At 40.2% G+C, this 20,666-nt stretch overlaps 1 long non-coding RNA gene and 1 pseudogene across 1 annotated transcript in view; one reads left to right on the top strand and one right to left on the bottom strand.

Moving 5' to 3' along the window:
- The window catches only part of LOC133363719 (serine-rich coiled-coil domain-containing protein 1-like), a 243,807-nt pseudogene that overhangs the window by 184,996 nt on the left and 38,145 nt on the right, over positions 1-20,666 (top strand).
- The window catches only part of LOC133363721 (uncharacterized), a 729,805-nt gene continuing 710,839 nt past the window's right edge, over positions 1,701-20,666 (bottom strand). The window contains exon 3 of the long non-coding RNA XR_009757739.1: positions 1,701-1,758. This is a non-coding gene — a long non-coding RNA (uncharacterized LOC133363721). The remainder of the gene's footprint in view (positions 1,759-20,666) is intronic.

Here is a 20,666-nt window from a genome sequence, read left to right as displayed (position 1 = left end):
ACAGGGCCATAATATCAACATGTGTCTATCACTTGTCAGAGCACTTATACAGTGATGAGCAAGGTACCCAGACACACAGCCTTCTTTTCAACAAATCCATTGCCTTCTCAAGGAGAATTGAAACATAAGAAAAGCCTGATGGATCAGGCCAGTAGCCCATCTCGTCCAGCATCATGTTTTGACAGTGGCCAACCAGATACCTATGGGAAGCCCGCAAACAGGATCTGAGTGCGAGAGCACTGCCCCCTCCTGCGGATTCCAGCAACTAGTATTCAGAAGCATTCTGCCATCGACACTAGAGGCAAAACATAGTCATCAAGGGTAGTAGCCATTGATTTTACAAGAGTTACAGATCATTCATTTTCTGTTGGAATACCTTTTTTTTGACAATGTCCTGAGAGGCCCAAATTCTTTCCCTTGCAGCTATATAGAAGGGAAAAACTTGGGAACCAGTCTTTTTTGCGTGTTCATATTATATCCCCCCTCCTTGCACAAACAGATTTCTATGAATTGTACCATTCCTTGGTGCACCATGTTTCTGTCAGCCTGAGATAACAGTAGCTGGCTATTATCCCCCCTTAAGAAGCCCAGGGTACCTTTAATGGCTTGCCTATACCATCTTCAGTGCTCATCCATTAAAATAGATTAGATCACAAAGAGCATCCTCCTCACTTCATAAACCTCAAGAGTATGATGAATCTTCTGCTGATCTACTGTAGTGAGGGTGAAGAGAGAGGGAAAGCACAGCAGAAAGTCTGACTGGCATTTTGGGAGAGAAAAAAAATAAAGGATATTTTAAAAAGAGAACAGGGAACATTATGGTTCAAACCAACTCTTATTTAATGCTATGCAAATCACTGTATCTGTCAACGGAATATTACATTCGCTTGTAAGGAAGAAATTGACATCTTGATAGAAGACAAGAAAGCACAAGGCGTGTTTACAGTAATTTTAGCAGTTCACTAAATTAAACCAATTAAAACTTAATGTGTTGATCTCAGAGCTTGGAAGATTACTTTTAAAAAGTAATAAATTACAGTTACAATTACTTGGCCCAAAAAGTAGTAATTACAGTTACAATTGCAATTGCTCTGAAAGTAACTGATTACTTTACTTTTTCTCAAAAGTAATCACTACAATTACATTTCAGTTACTTTTTTTTAAAAACTCCTACAAGGTGCTGGCCTTGGCTGCTGCACATCTAAGAAGTCTAAAACAATATTAAAAATAAACACACACACACAGGGGGTAGTAGAATAAAAAATTTTATCCTTAAGATTAACATAATGGCATAACAGAATCTCACATCCCCCCAAGCAATGAAGATACCCCAACTCTTGAAATCAGATTTTACACTTGAAATGCATTTATAATATGTTTCTGTTATGTCTCAAAAGAACAAGATGCTCAAAGAGCATGTCAGACAAGGAATGTCTTTTTACAGTCATTACGTTGCCACCAGTACTGAACAGGCGTTCTACTGCGGCGCTTGAAGGCATGCCTGTGTTGTGCTGCAAAAAACACCGCAGCACACGTGGAAAGCCATGGAGTGATGACACTTCCCTGCTGGGAGACCTCAGGTACCTCACCAGTTCCTCCTCAGCAGTGTCCACTGCTGACTTCTTGCCCTGGGGCAGAAAGTTAAAGAAATCATCTTCTAAGTCATCTCCTTCCTGGTCTTTATCTGAAGACTGATCACTGTTCTCATTAAGTACACCCATCTTTATTTCAGCTTTCAACAAGGCTTCCATTGTGTATCTAAGAAAGAGAGAGGATATGTTAACACATATATGTTAGGAAACCATCATCTGCTCTTCATTTCCTGATGCTTGTCATGTCCCCTGGTTCAGGGTCCAGTCTGAGCCTGTGGATGATGACATGGAAGGTAGGAAGGTGACCAAGTCACCACACTCATGGGGCAGCACAGCAGACCCTTAAGGATTACCTGCAGCAACCCAAGGTTGTGATGAGGAGCCCCAGGAAGAAAAGGCCCAGCCCCTGCCTACCACCTTAAGCCCTCTGATGCCTCCCTTGAGACAACATTTCCCTTGGAGTAATCCACCCAAAGGGCTTCCCTAATGTTCTTACTTGTTGGTATGGGTGGTGGCCTGACACGATTCCAGCTGATCTAGTTTGAAGCGAGGGTGTACGCAGGCTGCCAGAAGAAGCAGATCCCTGCCAGATTCCCACCTCTCAAGGGTTGTCTGCTGCTGCTTCAGCATTTTGGGAGGAGGGGTGTCATGCATTGGTTCAGGAAGGCCACGTCTCCTTGCCTTTATTGCTTCTTCAATTGCTCTCAGCTTCTCAGGGTGTGCCCTCTGAGGAAGAAGAACAAAGCATGAATCCAAGAAAAAATGGAAGAGGAACTTCACAATTTAAACATAAATAGACAATGGACACTCTTTGAGGACCAGCATGACAAAGGCTTACCTCAAAATGTTTCTTCACATTGGATGAGGAGGAAACAGCTGATCTCAGATTTTTGATCCTTGGAAGGCAGTAATTTCATCGTACAACAACATTTTTTCCCACTCTGGCTCACAAATGTACAAGCTTTCTCAAAGCCAAACCATGGTACTTGCTGTTCTGCAGATGTGGCTGTGGGCAACTGGCACTGCTACATGCCCTCCTCCTCCTCGTGCACAGGGCCTCCTTTCTGAACCTCACTTTCTAGTTTTGCCTCCTCAGGATCAACAAGCTGTGACTCAAGTGGCCGCACTAACTGACTGCTGCTCTCAGCAGCAAAACCTGCAACAGGCGTCTCTGTAATAAACAAGAGATAATGCTCCTATGTGGGTGAACTTCAGCTGTGATGTGCCCCCATCTCTTCCCCATGCTGCAAGATGCCCCAGTCAGCGTGGAAGTAAGCAGGTCGATAGCACAATTAAAAGAGATCGTATTTGCATCATTTTTGCTCACTAAATAACCCTGCCTGGGCCAGTCTAACCTACTATCTCACAGGGTTGTTGTGAGAACAAAATGAGACTAGGGTTCAAATCCCCACATAGCCATGAAGCTCACTGAGTGACCTTGGGCCAGTCACTGCCTCTCAGCCTCATGAAAACCCTATTCATAGGGTCACCATAAGTTGGAATCAACTTGAAGGCGGTACATATATTTTTTATTTTGAATATGATGATTATGATAATAAATATGCAGCATTTCAAATTAATTCTGTATGAGAAGCATTCCATGCCAAGCTTGGAAAACCAAGGATGAGGTATAAAATGTAGACAAAAATACTTTTGACAAAATGCCGTTTATATTTTTTATATATGAGCCTGGGTAGGGAACATTTAATCTAGCCTACTTGCTTTCAGCAAGAAGGGTTAAGTGCCTTCAGGCTAGGGCAGTCACCAGAAGGCCACAGCAGAGACAAAGGAGCCTAGTGTTGTGGAGATGTTAGATGGGAGCTTTGGGGAGTAAAGATGGAGGCTCCTGAAGGCTGCAATTCTAAACACACTTACTAAGGGATTAAGCCCCATAGAACTCAACAGGACTGATTTCTAAGTAGATATAGTTTGGACTGTGCTGTTGGTAAACCTTGACTAGGGTTCTTCTGCAAAGACATCCACATCCAAGCAGGGTTGGCAACCCCCTGCCTGGAATACCCTGCCCTTATCTTTTAATGTGGCTGCTCCAAATGTTTTTACAGATTTGACCCTTTACTTCAGAAAGAGGTCTGAAAAATGAGTAAGAGTAAGAAGTATCTTTTAAAATTGTTCTTTTCAATTCACTCTTGAATGAACATCATACCTAGGGCAGATCCACACCATTCCTTTAAAGCACATTCAACACCCATTTGAAGCACATGAATCCCACCACAGAATCATGGGAACTGCAGTTTGTTAAGAGTGATGAGAACTATAACTGTGAGGGGGAAATGACACTTCCCAGAATTCTTTAGGGGAAGTCATGCGCTTTAAATGCGAGTTGGATGTGCTTTACACATATTGTGTGAATCCGCTTAATACATTTTGCCTGCATGTAAATTGTTTTAATTAATTTTTCAAAATGAAAATAAGCTATAAAGTGTAGTGGGTGACCATGGGCTACTCACCATTTCTCAGCCTATCTGCCCCTCAGGATGAAAACAATGGAGAGCCATGACTACCCCAAGGCATACTTAAAATGTAAAGGAAGTATTGTACAACCATAGTATGCAATTGGATACTTATAGGGACACAGCATGACAAAACTGGGTGGAAGTAAAAGTTCTACACTTAGGAAAAAGAAACCAAATGCACAGTTATAAGATGGGGGATACTTGGCTCAGCAGTACGACATGCAAGAAGGATCTTGGAATTGTTGTTGATCACAAGCTGAATATGAGCCAACAGTGTGATGTGGCTGCAAAAAAGGCAAATGCTATATCAGGCTGCATTAACAGAAGTATAGTTTCCAAATCATGTGAAGTATTAGTTCCCCTCTATTCAGCACTGGTTAGGCCTCATCTTGAGTGCTGTGTCCAGTTCTGGTCTCTGCACTTCAAGAAGGATGCAGACAAACTGGAACAGGTTCAAAAGAGGGCAACAAGGATGATCAGGGGACTGGAAACAACGCCCTATGAGGAGAGACTGAAGGAACTGGGCATATTTAACCTGGAGAAGAGAAGACTGAGGGGAGATATGATAGCACTCTTCAGGTACTTGAAAGGTTGCCACACAGAGGAGGGCCGGGATCTCTTCTCAATGATCCCAGAGTGCAGGACACAGAATAATGGGCTCAAGCTGCAAGAAGCCAGATTTCGACTGGACATCAGGAAAAGCTTCCTAACTGTTAGAGCCATACAACAATGGAACTAATTACTAGAGAGGTAGTGGGATCTCCGACACTGGAGGCATTCAAGAGGCAGCTGGACAGCCATCTGTCGGGAATGCTTTGATTTGGATTCCTGCATTGAGCAGGGGGTTGGACTTGATGGCCTTATAGGCCCCTTCCAACTCTACTATTCTATGATTCTATGAAAATATTTATATAAGCATGACTATCAAATATGTTTATTTATATAACCTGTAAAGATATTTATAGTGCAATCCTATGTTTGTTTACTCAGAAGCAAGTCCCAATGTATTCAATGGGGCTTACTCAACCAGGGAAAACTGCAGCCTCAAGTGATAAGGAACTTGTTCTTTTAACAAGTCCTTTAAGTTGAGAGCTTATCCCAGTCTGCGTCTGTGTTGAAATTGCTTTTTAATATGTTTTTAAACTTTTTCTTAAAAAAAATGTTTTTAAAGCTTTTAAAAATGTTTTTAAAGATGTTTTGTTTTAATATATTTTAAAGTCTGTTTTTATGATTTTTAAAGTGTTTTTAGTGCTTTTGTTTGCTGCCCTGGGCTCCTACTGGGAGGAAGGGTGGGATATAAATAAAATAATAAAAATAAATAAATAAACTTCATTCATTTTTTTAAAAAATGAGTATTAGTTTCCTACATAATAAAAACTGTGATAAACCCTGCCTAATTTCTTTAAAAATAGGGTTGGAGGGAGAGAGATTTACAACACAAACACAAGTCTGCACTTTACTCACAATCATGAAAGGGCGGGGTTGCAGCCAGAGCTTTGAAAAGTTACTTTAAACTACAACTCCCATCAGCCCCAGCCAGCATGGCCACTGGATTGGGCTGATGGGAGTTGTAGCTAGAGCATTATCTGCTTAAAAAAAAGTTGTGCAGGGGGGGGTTACGTTTTGGTGTATATCTTGGGAATTAGACCACCTAGAAACTTAATTTTTTTTTAAATTGAAGCGGAGAGTCCAGAGAGTAAGGGGTGATAGCCAGAGAGCCGGAGCCCCCCCAAAACCAGAGACTCCAGCTGAAAACACACACACCGGGGCGCACACACACACCGGGGCACACACACACACACAAATCATCGTCACTCACCTCCACAGCTCTTCGCCATTCTGCTGCAGCCTTCTCCTCCGTTGTTGTCCTTGCCCTGGCTTTTTCCTCCAGCGTCCATTTTTTCCTCTCAGAGTCAGACGCTAGCAGGCTCCCCCTGCCTATTCATCTCTTCCCTCGTGCCTCCTAACACAGATCACAAGGGAAGAGACAGTCTGCGCAGAGGTCCAATCAGTGTGAGGCACATGTCTTGTGTTAACCAATCACAGCCAGGAGCTGACTTCCCCTTGTTCCCGCCCCCAAGTAACGTCCAACCTAACGTGGAAACGTTAAAGTTGAAGCTGAAACGTAGGGAAATTACTATTTGTTCCATTACTTGCCAAATGTAATGGAATTACCCACTCGTTATTTAAAATTGTAACAAATTAAAAGTAACTCGTTAAAAATAACGAGTTACTTCCAAGCTCTGGTTGATCTGCATAGCCAAATGTAACTGCTTCTTTTATGTCATTTGGCTTCTTAAGGTGGTATGACTGAGACAGAAAAGCAGTTCAACCATGGTGTCTGACGATGGTCTTTTCTCATGCAGATTTAAAAAAAAACATAAAACGGATCAGACATCCTACCTTGGTGTGGTAGTTTGAATCAAAAATCTCGCTGATGTTAGAAATCAGCCCTAGACCTGAGCTGAAACCCCTCACTATGTTTTGGCTTTGCTCAGACACCCTTCTCCATGTCCCCTTGTCTTTGGAGGAGAGGCTTTGCATGACTGGCAACATGGCTATCTTGATCATGGCCCCCATACTCTGAAACACAATCCCTAGAGAGGATTACTTGATGCCAAATCAGTTTCCTTGAGATGCCAGGTGGAAATCCTTTTATTGGGAATTGATGCTTCATTGCTGGAATTTTTATGCTCCTCTGTTTTTAATTTGTTGTTGTTGTTGGTATTGCATTATGGGCTGCTTCTCTCAGAACACTTGGGCTGAAGAATGGGCCTCCTGTAAATACCATCTTATCAAAAGGTCTGTTCTGCACAACATAGGAAGCAGACCTTTAGTGTTGTGGCACTGACACTTTGGAATTCCCTCTCCTTAAATATTAGACAGGCACCATCTCTGTTATCTTTTACTGAAGACCTCCTCTTTCAACAAGCCTTTCAAGTAGAGACCTTATCCCACTCTGCATCTGTGTTGGAATTGCTTTTTAAGATTTTTAAGTTGTCTGTCTTCAAAAAATATTTTTAAAGATGTTTTGTTTTAATATATTCTAAAATCTGTTTTTATGATATTTTAGAGTGTTTTTAGTGTTTTTGTTTGCCACCCTGAGCTCCTACTGGGAGAAAGGGCAGGATATAAATTTAATAAATAAAATAAATAAAAGAATAATAAATAAATAACTGTGTGAGAACCTCAGTTAACAGATATATCTCACAGATCCAGACCCATCACTGTCCACTACACCACCAGATGCTGGTTTATTATGATAATTCTCAACACTGTGATTTAAGGTTAAGCCAAAGTTTGGTAAAATAAACTTTTGGCTTGAAATGGAAGACATATGGGGAGGGGACAGAGACACCTCACCTTTCTTCTTGGTTTTGGACACCATGATCTCTATTGTTTTGTATTGGTGGAAGCAGCAAAGAAAACTCTTCCTGGTGTGCCAGCTGAGGCCACCATTCTGACCCCCCCCCCGAAATAATTGGGAATGTGACATAATGTCTTTCACAGGGGACGTCTAGGGTAGGGGAATGGCTTCTATCCTCCTGGCATACCCAGATGCTTTTGTGCAGTTGAGAGTGAGATAATGCAAAGTCTGAGCGGGGATGAGGAGGACATGGGGATGGAGACAACAGTCTGTTTTGGGCTCATGTCACTTTTACATGTACTCATTCATAAGTCAATTGTCATCCATTACCACATAATTCTGCACATTTTTTTAAAAAATGGCAAAAAATGCACATTTCTCCTCCCAAGTATACATTTTTGCACCCATTTTACCCTAAAATATGTATTTTCATATGCAATTTATTCCAAAAACCAGATTTTATATGCATTTTGGTACGTTTTTGAGCCCAGAACTGTACTGAAAAAATCTGAGAAGAATTAAAATAGAAGGTAACTATGTTCCAATCTGCATTTTAGTACAGGAAATGTAAATCAGGTTGGATTGCTTTAAAATGTGAATTGAACAATATCTTTGTGCGTCCCTAAGAGGAAGGTGAAAAGGATTTTTTTAAAAAATAGTATATACTCAGATCAATGAGCAAGCTCCACCCAGGAGTTTTTAGGAGTCAGGGAGTATCATCTGACCTTCTCTGGCCTGTGGGTGCAATGCCCTTCTATGGCTGCTGTGGTCTTCTTGTGCTATAACTGGGTGGTGGCATGTAAACTTGCAACAATGCTCTGCCCTCCCAAGAGGGATAAGCAATATCTTACTGGTAGAACACATGCTTTACTTGCAGAAAGTCCCAGGTTTGTTTTCCAGCATCTCCAGTTAAAAGGTTCAGGTAACGGGAAAGTCTCTTTTATGTCTGAGACTCCAGAGAGTCACTGCTAGTCAGAGCGCACAACACTGAGCTAGATGGACAAACATTCTGGACTGTGATGAGGCAGCTTACTATGTTTGTGACACATCCATCAGGAAACTCAGTCAAGACCTGTTGCAGAGTCAACTTCTGACACCTCACCTTAATCCTGTCAGCTTATTTGCAGATCCCAAACACATTATAGTTAGGACTCCAATTTGTTTTATCTGTCATGCCATTAGTTAATGGTGGTGTGCTTGTTTGTCATGAAGTACAGCAGATCCAATTTCAACCATCCTCTCTTCTATTCAGACAGAGCCAGGCTGCTAATATCTCTTTTGCAGCTCGTCCTTCAGGTTTCTCAGTAGAACTTTATCTCCCTATTGCAAGCGAGATCTGGGTTGACAAGAAAGACCAGTGTCATTTGTTAAGAGTCCCTGCTGCCAGAGCTGACTAAGTATTGCTTCCCAGTTCTCTTTAAGGAGAAGAATGTGGGTGAGTGTGCATTTCAGTGTTTTAAGTAAATAGCAAAGGGGATTTTTTTAAAAAAAGTATAAATAATGGACTCTATCATTCCCCTCCTCCCAGTTTTAAAAATCAGTACATTTATCTGTAGACTTTGAAATCATTTGCCTATGGGTGGTTGTAACAGCAAGTATATTCATCAGATGAATTCTTTTGGAATATATGGATTGTGGGGTTTTTTTTACAGCTGATCGATGGTTTGTGAACAATATCCATAAACCTTTTTTTCCCACAGAACTCCTTTGTAAAAGATATATTTTAACATTATTTATTATGTTTACATCTCGTCCTTCCAAGGAGTTTAGAGCTATGTATACCTTTCTCCCCTCCCACTATTTTAATAATCAAAATAACTCTGAGATAGGTTAGGCTAAGGGATAGCGACTGGCCCAAGGCCACTCAGGGTGCTTCATGGGTGAATGGGGATTTGAACCCTGGTCTCCTAAGATCCTAGCCCAACATTCTTTTTTTTTTTTTTCAATAATTTTTATTCAGATTTTCATAAAACATACAAGACAAAATCATAAAACATTCAAAGACAAAAAACAAAATCAAAAATAGTTAAACAAAAAGAAAAAAAGAAAAAAAAAACAAAAATAAAAAATAAAGAGTAAAATATTGACTTCCCATTTGTCAAAGATCAAATCAGTTATAAGTCTATAATATATAACAATCCTGTCTCTTAAGTCATATTATAAAATCACTTTCCTCCAGTAGTTATCTTACTTAATCATCAAATCTCATAAACATTACTTTATTCTTTCCACAAAAAGTCAAAGAGAGGTTTCAATTCTTTAAGAAATATATCTATCAATTTTTTTTTCCAGATAAGCATATCGATTAATCCATCTCATTACTAATTATGATAATCTTATTGTCATAACCATAGTCAAAATAAACATTTCAATTAATCCATCACATCAGAATCTGTTAGGTTCAGTAATTTCAGTAGCCATTGTTCTATTATCTCTAGTAGTTCCATTTTCCATCTTCCATCTTCAGTAGTCTTGTTAAGTCCAGTAATTTCAATATCCAATCTTCCATTATCAGTATTCCATAATAATCTTGCTGTCAAAGCCATAGTCATATAGTAAGAGTCTGATGGGAATTACCTCTATCCCAAATATTTTCTTGCCATCCATTCTGAATAGGTTGCTGAAATACTGCTGTAAAATCATATCTCTGTTCTTTTTTTCAAAATACACTGGGTCATCTCTTAAAAGTTTTTCCATTGTCACATGGCTGCAGTTAATTCCATAGATTTTCTCTATATTGGGCTCCATCACATCATTCCAGTCCAGAAGATAATCCATGCCATTGATAACTTTATCTCTAGAATCTTCATTAATTTCTTCAGAGATAACATTGAGTTCCAAACAATAAATTTTATTTCTAAAGTCCATAGACTCCAAATCTTGTTCCTGTTCCACGTTTGTTCCAATCTCCGGGATCTCCTCTCTCACAGGGACCCCTATTCCAGTCTCCAGGGTCTCCTCTCTCACAGGGACCCCTGTTCCAATCTCCGGGGTCTCCTCTCTCACAGGGACCCCTTCCAGGGTCACCTCTCTCACAGGGACCCTTATATCTTTAATCTCCTGCTTCATTTTACTCAATTCAATTTTCGTTATCTCAATCTCATCCATTATTTTCTGAAACATAGTTATTTCCAGATTCTCAGCCACTTTCTTAATTGCCATTTTAAAAGAAAAATATAGGAAAACCACTTCTTATTTCAGCAACAATTGGGTTAATACTCCAAACTTGGTGACATCACAGTATAAACAGAGCAGACAGCCTTATCTCTCCAATAGTTAAGTAAACAAAATGCAGTTCCCAGGATCGAAACAATTAATGGCAATCGTCAAGAAACAGATTCGTCAAAATAAAATAGACCAAAAAGAGAGTAGTCTCAAAACAGTATAATATTTTTCAAAATAAAAATCTGGAATAGAAATCCCTCTTCTGTGTATATCTTTAGAATGCAAATCCAGGACAGCTTTTTGCAACAAAAACAGAGATAAGCTATTAATTAGTGCGTAGCAGAGAGAAGTTACGGCTCCCCAGTGAGGTGTCAAAAACCGATCAATCTGGCAAATCTCTTTTAAACAGCAACAATTTAAGTCAAGTAAAAGAAAAATATAGAAAGAAGGGTGCTTGCCTGTTAGTGCGTTCTCTCTTAGAAGATAAGATGAACGTTCGCTTTAACAGATAGAGCTTGCTGTTGAAAATCCGTCCCACCTTCGTCGGCTGGACCTCGTCCCATAAATTAATGAGATCTGGTCGTCCCAACAAAAATAGGCTTTGAGGTTAATCTCTTCGTTTCTCCCTACCCGGGAGAAGTTTAATCAGTCAAAAAAAAAAGAAAAAACTGACTGATATATCTGAATAAGCTTCTTTTGAGGCAGGAGCCCGTCTCAAAAGCAGGCACAGGCTAAGTCACCCTTCCCGGAAGTCGATCCTAGCCCAACATTCTAAATGCAAGGAGAACCACACTGGCTCTCCTTGCTACCATTCTATTATTATTTATGGGCTCATTTATTAAATTTATTGTGATATATTTTATGTTTAAATCTTGCCAATAAATGTATTCCTTGTTTTTTATAAACAACTAACTCATTTGGGGTGAGTACCAGGGGTCAGCATTGAGGCCTGCATCCCAATAGGGGGTCCATTGCCAAACCCTAGAGCCCCCTGGCAATGCTCCTCTTCTTCGTTGTTCCACCCTATTCCCCAAGCCTTTCTGACTGAGAAATCAGTAAGGAAGCAAAAGAAAATAGCAATATCATCTGCACATCTCTCTCTCTCTCTCTCTGAGGTGGTACTTATTAGGCCCAGAGGAAGAGGCAAGCAAATGGCCTAGTACCATGATGGCAATTTATATGGTGCTTTTTTTGTTTTTACTGATCTCCATCAATTAATGAGAAAAGAACTTGCATTTCAAAATGAATGGGTGAGGTGCACTTATTTTCCTTTTAAAGTGACCAGGGAGTGTTTGTGAGTGCCCTTTCTTTCACAGTACAAATAGTCTCTCTAGTAGTCTACACTTTGCAGCCTTTCTGGGTGCCTTCAGTTAAAGCTTGGGGTTAAACATCGTGAGATAACTCCTCCCATGGGGCTTTTTCAGATCAGTAAGCACAGGCAGGTGGGGAGGTTGTAGAGTGCTGGGGAAATGCTTAATGGAAAGAAAAATGCACACCCCATCCTCAGCTACAATCTTGGGCAATGTAAGCTCGAAACTGCGTCCAATGGCAATGTGGCTAAAAGCTCCCTGATAATGAGGTAGAAAAAAAAAACCGAAGTCTCTTTTGCAGGAAAAGAAATCTTGGCACAATGCTAGAATAGACAGCAGAAAGGAGACAGCAATAATGACCTTGAGAGCATTTTACACAAGGCATCCCCAAACCTGGCACCTATATTAGGCATATTAAATTAAAAAATGTCTTTAAAAAACCCCTCTACCCTGATCTTTTTAAGTGGGGGGAGGATGGTAGTTCCAGAGTGTGACAGAATGGGTCAGTAACTGGTGCCCTGAGTCCAACAGGGCCAACTCAGGAAGTTGAGGAAGCTGGAAAGAACCTTCAAGCAAGGGTACCACATGATCTTTCCTTTGCTCTTAGTTTTAACTAGTCTTGGAATTTTCCATCTTGATGTACTCACAGTTATAATAATGAATGGGCAGGAGTTATTTAAAAATAATTGAAATTTTTCAATACATATAACAAAAAAGATGTACACGGATCAATACAAAAAAAGAATCATACATAAATATTAACAAAGAAAAAACTAAGCAAAGAAAAGCTGATGGAGCTAATATGCTCAATGAAGAAAAGGCATGTGTTATTGAGAAACACAGTGTACATCTTTGTAAATGTTTCAACAGGCAGGTTGTTGTTGTTTTTTAAACATGTATTCAGTGTATAGCAATGAGTGACAAAGGGACTCTGATCTTCATTAGTGATCATGCGTACAGTGGCAGAATTATACTACTGCAGAGCACAAAGGTGTGATCTTGTGAACTAGAGTGGGAGGGAGGCTATGTTCCTGGGCTGCACTCCAAAGCCCCATCTGCATTATACATTTAAAACAGCATAATACCACTTTGAGAACCAGTGTAGTGTAGTGGTTAGAGTGTTGGACTATGACCTGGGAGACCAGGGTTCGATTCCCCACATGGCCATGAAGCTCACTGGGTGACCTTGGACCGTCACTTCCTCTCAGCCTCAGAGGAAGGCAATGGTAAGCCACCTCTGACTACTGCTTACCATGAAAACCCTATTCATAGGGTCGCCATAAGCCGGGATGGACTTGAAGGCAGTCCATTTCCATGTTCAATACCATTTTAAACCGTCATGGCTTCCCTGGGAACTGTAGTTTGTTAAGGGTGCTAAGAGCTGTTAGGTGATCCTTCACAGAGCTACAGTTCTCAGAGTGGATTAACAACCAGTCCCTCTTCCCAGGGAACTCTGGGAATTGTAGCCCTGTGAATGGAATAGGGGTCTCCCAACTGCCCTCAGCATCCTTCACAAACTACGTTCCCAGGATTCTTTGAGAGAAGCCATGATTATTTAAAGTGGTATAATATTGCTTTATATGTATAGTACAGATGAGGCCTAAGAGACAGTGGTAAAAAATTGTCATTTGGGAGATGCGTTTTTTTTTTTAACATATGGTATGTATGTAGCTTGGCTTATTTTCACAAATCAGAGGACTCTGATTTGTGTGTTTCATCCATCACCAGTTAAGGAAGCCCTCTGTTATCACTTCTCAAAAGGGCTCTCGAAATCCTGAAACTGGAATGTGAGATGAGTGTGAGGGATCCAGTTCCAGACAGATGTGTGTATACACAGATGGAGTCGACCCATAAAACAAGAACAGGAGCAAGCTAATTCAACCTCAGAAATGCCTGATGAGTTGCCTTCACAGTCTAATAAAAATAAATAAATTGTTTGAGTAAACCTAAACAAGATAAACCCTTATTTGGTATAATGGCAGTAGAAAATCTCCAGCTTCCATGTTTTACCTGTTGTAAAAAAGATTGGAAAACAAGTCATGCTCCATTGAAAAAATGTCTTGCCACTCCATCACCTTTTCATTGCGAGACAGAAGTGGGAAATGATCTCTTTAAAGCAAACAAGATAGTGCCAGCATATAATTGTTTGGGATTAGGGAGGGTGCATTTATTTTTCACTATGCACACACAAAACTCCCATATCATTTGGGAGCCGTCTCTCTCACACAGATATATGACAACACGGCATTGTTATTTTGGTGGGCAATCCCCTTAGTTCAGTTTGGAAATACTTTCGATTGACTGGATTATTTTACCCAGAGATCCAAATAATGCCAGGCACAGCAATCCAAACCCCTAATCTGCCACACTCCCTGGGGTTTGTATGGGGTGTAGGTGTCCCTCTGCATAGCCCTGACCAGCTCTGCTGGCAAAGAGTGCCCAATATGCTTGCCCAAATGGTGAGTGGAGGTTACCTCTAAGACTATACCTGTTGATGATAGCCATTGGAGCGCCCTGAAACAGGGCAAGGAGGGTGCAGGGCTGTGCCAGCACAGGATCCAATGGATTTTGAGCCAGCCCTGTTGCTATCATGTGACATCAACTGGCCTTATCCAGGCTTCTTGGCTGTACCAGTGAAGGGGCATTTTCCCCTCCCCAACTCTCCATCTTGGCTGGCATGAGCAACAGGGGTCTGGATACTGCAGTGACTGTGCTGCTCCCTCAAGCCCCGCTGCTGGTGAATAGGAGTTTGGACTGCAGCCTTATTTTGGATATCTGAAACAGCCTGTTGTTCTGTATTGAGGTCCTAATAGTGTCATGACCAGGGAGGCTTGATTCTCACCGCTGCCTTCATGCTGTGGATCAGATCCTCCCTGTGGTAGTGTCCCAGATCCTGGCACTCATTAGGTGGTATCCAAATAAATAAAACACAGAGTAGACCCACTGAAATAATAGATAAAGTTATTGTAGTCCTCTGATTTCAGTGAGTCTGTGTTACCTATGATTAACACTGGATATCACCCAGTGATTATATCATATACCATTACACAGCAACTTGGGACAGGGCTTCCAGTGTGGCTACCTCTATTCTGTGGAGCAGCATCCCTCTTGAGATAAGATTAGCAGCCACTATATGTACTTTTCAGAAACAATTTCACCAGTTTTCTGCTGGGTGAAAGTATGTCTGCTTTAGATGTTTATTGTTTTAAATCTTATATTTAGCTGTCACTTTTGTTGTGTCTTAAAAGCTATTTTTAATGTAAATTGCATTTAGACTCATGTGGGAGGCAATTCATAAATAAATATATCATCATCATCATCTCCAAGTACCAAGGCTTAGTCTTCTGGATAGCTCACTTAGTTTCAGGATTCCAAATGCTGAAGATGTTCACAAATGAAAGTGGTTTGATATGATTTTTAAAGCCAAAAGTTAACAGCATCTGTTTTACTTAAAAGTTATTAAACTGAGCTGATCTCTCCTGCTGAGCAAGACTTGATATTGTGTCTGAATGAAAGTGACAGTAATTTACACTGCAATCCAATGCACATCTACTCAGACTTAGGATAGCCTGAATCCCTTATGTCTGGGTTTCTTTACATTCTATTTATATGAAAGAATCATTGTGCAGAGCTACATTACAATAGTACTAATATTAATCATAAACTTGGGTTGTTGTTTTTTTTAAAAAGTGTACATGCACGTAGTGCAAATTCAACCAAAGTCAATGAGGAGCTCAGATTCTGAAAGGAAATAATGTAACATGTCATGTGACATGTACATCAACTGACCAGGAATAAGGTCAGTAGAAAAATAAATTGCAAATTTTCTTTCTTGAAACACAAGTAAGGGGTATAACTTCAAGGTATAACTAATCTAAATCCCCTTTTATGATAACAATCAGAAAAATAATAGCTACAGCAGTTGTACTCTGGATGTTGCTAATGGCTATGGAGATTACCTGTTATCTGAAGATATTTGTCTCGAGTGAGAGTGAGATGCATGTACTGAAGAGCTATAGATGATTAAAAGAGCAGAACGCTGGAGAGGAGGATGTTAAAAAGAAAAAAACATTACTTTGCTTTATAATATAATGGGAGGATTTGATTCATTAGTGCATGAATCTCTTGTACTCTCTTGGCATTCAGACCAATCATACTGCACAGCTGGCATTTAATATAAGCCATAGCTCTATTAGGTGAACAAAATGTGAAAATAACTTTTCTGAGTTCTTTCCTAACCTTTCAGTACCGTGGACCATTTGTTATTGGCTCCCTTGGTACTCATGGTTGGTGGGGAAACAAGCAGCGGAAAGAGTAGATTGTTACATTATATTTTGTAGATTGCAGAGAGCTTCATCAGCTACCACGAAGCAACACATAGCAATTATGCAAGCTGAACGGGCCATGAATTAGGAAAGATAGCATCACCTCATGCATAAACAGCCTTCTGCATTATGAAATCACTTTCAGGTCCCATGTTCTAATCAACATGGATTACAAGGTGAGAACTTGATTCACTCAAGTGTCATCCTATTAAAATCAGTGGGGTAGACCTGGAGTAAGAGGGATATGGATTGAAGCCCAAATCTACAAAATTAAAAGGACATCAGTTGTTGCCTGATTTAAAAAGAAAGGAAGAAATGATGTGTTTTGGAATTGGCATCTAACTTAAGAGTTTGATGCTAGTTTCAGTGTGTGTGTTGCAGAGAATGTACACAAACTGATGAATGCAGACATTCACATGTGAGTACTGTCAATCCCAGATGAATATGACTAATGTCTGAAAATAGATGTGTATTTCACACTTTTCAGGCACACACCATTCAGTGCCAACAAGCACATTGAGGTAACTGTCGTCATTCAGGGACATATCTCTGAGTTTTTGAACATTCACAAAATCCATCTGGTATTTTCAGTGTTCACCAAAGTTTTGATGTCTACTGCACCATATATGTGCATATGTATATTTATTTAAGGAATGGTCAACTGGCTTTTAAACTTAAAAGTTCTCAAAGTACTGTACAATAACATAAGCATAATAAAAATAAAAATGCATCAATAAAATAAACCAAGAACCGCAGCAGCAGGTTGTTAAAAGAGCAGCCAATGCTAAAAAGCAATATGCGTAGCTGTAAACTTCAAATGAATGCACCCCTTAAAAAGTGTATGGAAACAACAACCAACACCACATATTGCCAGTACTTAAACAACCTGTTTCAGAGTTCAACAAAAAATACATGAAACGCTCAGATAATTTCTTTTAAAAGGTCTTAACCTGATCCCTTAAATTCAGCAATGAAGGTGCCAGGTGGATTTGTCTTGGGAGGGCATTCTGTAAGGATTGAGGAGGGGGCACTTGGAGAATGATCTCTGGTATTGATTACAGTGCCTGGGCAGGTTCATTCACGCGTATGACTGAATAAGTAAGCCAGTCACTCTCATCTCAAATGATCCAAGGATCAGATGAAGGTGTCATCTTTCAGGAACTGCCAATGGGTCCAGGTGAAGGTTTGGGCTATGAAAACAGTTTCACTGAGGATTCCCTATGCTACCTCCCCTTGTCTCTACGTGTCTGTGTCTGTGTGAATGAGTTGCACGAATCCAAGGCTTGTTCTTACTGCATATTACTGTGTATAGAGGCAACATCTTGGGGCAAAGATGAAGTAGCACTGAGTTTGTGTCTATTCTGCTATGACTTTGTGAGTCATTTTTACATCAGCAATGCACTGATGCACAGCCAACAGATGCAACCCACATTTATGCATTTGTCAGTTGTACACTGATTGCTCCTTTCACTCTGCAAAGAGATGTGGAGGCTTCACATATGGAGAGCTTGTACATCTGTGTCATGCAGATGCACAGCTCCTCCCTTCATACCTTACACAGTCACAATGTGTGGACAGAAGTTCTTGGGTTTCCTTTCTCCTCATTTTCCAACTCATGATGTAAGATTCAAAATGGTGAGGAAGAAGAATTTGAAAAGGGACAAAAATGGCTCTCAGCATTTGGAGCTCAGAGAATGATCAGGCCAAAGACTATAATTGATATTGCAGTGTTATTGTTTCTAAACAGTGGACGGTGTGGATTCTCAGCCAGGAGATCTCATGTTTGAGTACAACTATTGCCTGATGGATCTCACAATTCATGAGTGGCAGGCAATGAACAGTATATGCCCCTTGTTGCAACCTGACTCTATCCAACTCCTGTGCCAAAAACTGCATATGTCCATAAAAATTAAAGTGATATTCATCTATGATAAGTTCAAGATAGAAAGTATGAAGTGCAGGGGCCTCTTTGATAGTTATTTCTAAAAATAGGTGGTCTCTATGGCAATATTCCACTCTGCCCTTGAAAGTAAAAGCAGTTTTGCTTAGCAGAAGCATTTCAACACAAATGATAGCTCTTTACGAGCTTGATGCATTTCCATTGTCAAAACTAAATGTTCTTAAAAGCTGTCGGACCAAACAGAAGGTCTTTATCACAACACAACACCAATGCCAACAATGACAGCAACAGTACAGTAGACCCTTATAAATGCATTTAGAATCTTCATTACATTAATGCAATCATGTTCTTAGCCCATGTATAGACTATGTTGAAGACTGTATATTTACTGTGCTGAGGACCGGAGACACAACTAGCTGGTCTGCAGTTTTAGGAATGTTCTGCTATGGAAAATGGTTTAGCATTAGAAAATGCAAATGTGGATCCCCAAAGTCTGACAATAGAGAGGTTCATAGACAAGCTCTGCAGATGTCTTTCGAAACTTAAAGTAACACTATCTTCATAGCAATTGAATCTGCTCAAGATTCCTACTCAAAGAAGTAAGTACTCAAAGAATCTTACTTGAAAAAGGTACAAAAATAAGACCTTAAACTGTGTCCCTACACACACCATGGTCCCCAGAATATATTGTAAAGACAGCTGGCAAACTGTGCCAAATCCCAGCAAAAGTCACTGATTAGGGATCCATTTTCAGCATTGCTGAAGTAAGTACATCATGAAACCAGCATTTACTTCTTCTACGATGTTGCTTGCAATGTTCTGCTTCAACATGTGGTCATCTGACCACCCCCTTTTGGCAGCCCTGGATCGCTCCAGGTGAACCCAACCTGACCCAGGGCTACCTCGACTTGCCCTGGGCAAATCCTGGATCTGCCAGGACCAGCCCAATTCAGTTTGGGATTTTTCCGGAGCTGGTGCACAGCCCTACTGTTAATTCCCCTTAATGAACAATTTATGACTGAAAAATCACTTTCCAGCAATTAGAATATTTATGAACATTCACAATATATCCCAGTAGTTTAAGCTGGAAAGGGGTAGGCAGACAGACAACATCTAGGAGTTCCTTATAAATATGGAAGATTTTACTTACATGCTGAACAATAAATTGTAATGAATGTGTATACATGTGTGTGTGTATCTCTATCTCTATGGAATTTGTTGTGGTCATAATATTTATTCTCAAATCCTTTAGCGCCAAAGTTTCAGTGGTAGCTAGGGATATGCTCAAATTTCACAAAATTTGAATTTGACACCGGATTCCCTATTTATTCACTTTTTTTGGTCTTCGAGGATAGGGTTTTTGCTAGTAGTTTTCTGCTGCTGAAACAGATTTTTTTTTATATAAAAAAAGGTCACCTCAAATATTAATATTGATATTTTCTTTAGGACTTTATTTCTTATCCTTGAGGGTGAGGTCTCTACTTTATTTACCTCAAAGGATAGGTACATGGTTTCCTTATATGTTAAAGGTATACATTATCATGCAATACATTGCAATATACAGGTACAAAGTGCAATACAGTGGTAAGGTCCCTTTTACATGTTCAATATTTTTATATGACCTTTTGGAACTAGACTGTATCACTTTTGGGTCTATGAGGTAACAGTGTGGTGAGAGCACATTTTCATCTCATATTTGCCTGTTCCCTCTCCTTGCGCCTAGCAGTGGTACAATGAACTGAATGCACATGCTAATGCCCCTGTCTCTCACACACTACCATCCAGCAGCAGTGAGAAAAGAGCAAGAGTCTACAGAATTGCATGTTCTGTAAGATGCGTGGGAACACTTAGCTTGGTATTAGCCTCTAGTTACCCACTGGGGCACAACCATATCTCCAAATGGATCATGTACACATATTTTCTCATGAGGGAGCTCTTACTTTGATATGTACACTTGTCTTAACTTTGCATGCAAGTAGAAGTTAAGTCCTACTGCTTATCTCTGCCTTGTGTATTGTATTCTGATGCAGCACTTATGGACCTTGGCCTGTACACAGTTCAAATCATGGAAAATCATTATGCCTACTTATATTACAAGTATCAGACACTGTTTGAGCACCCATGAGGATAAACTTCGTTAGAGTAGAGAGCACTGGATAAAGGGAGACGCTAACTGCCATCTCAGATCTTAACCTCTGTACTGCAATTCATGAGCAGCTGCAGAATGGACAGTAAAACTTACTCTAAAGCATCAAACTTGGCTTGTGTTTTAACTATACCCTACACCACTTATTTTTAATGTAATTGGTCAGATATAAAGGGCTTGAGATGGCCAATATCCACAAAAATAGCCGTGGACCAGTGACAACTTGAGATGCCCCCATAGTCATCATGGAGCCATGAAGTCCTGAGCTGGAACGCTAGAAGCAACCTCAGTGTGGATATGAAAATCACCCAGAACTATTGTTCTGGACTCCTGCAACACCACAGCTGAGATGACCTCTACCAGCTTGGTAAGACAAGCTGCTGGGCA

Source organism: Rhineura floridana, chromosome 9 (assembly GCF_030035675.1).
Source record: "Rhineura floridana isolate rRhiFlo1 chromosome 9, rRhiFlo1.hap2, whole genome shotgun sequence".
Lineage (NCBI taxonomy): Eukaryota > Metazoa > Chordata > Lepidosauria > Squamata > Rhineuridae > Rhineura > Rhineura floridana.
Note: the sequence above shows the minus strand (reverse complement) of the source record. Positions and strands in the feature narration are given on the sequence as shown.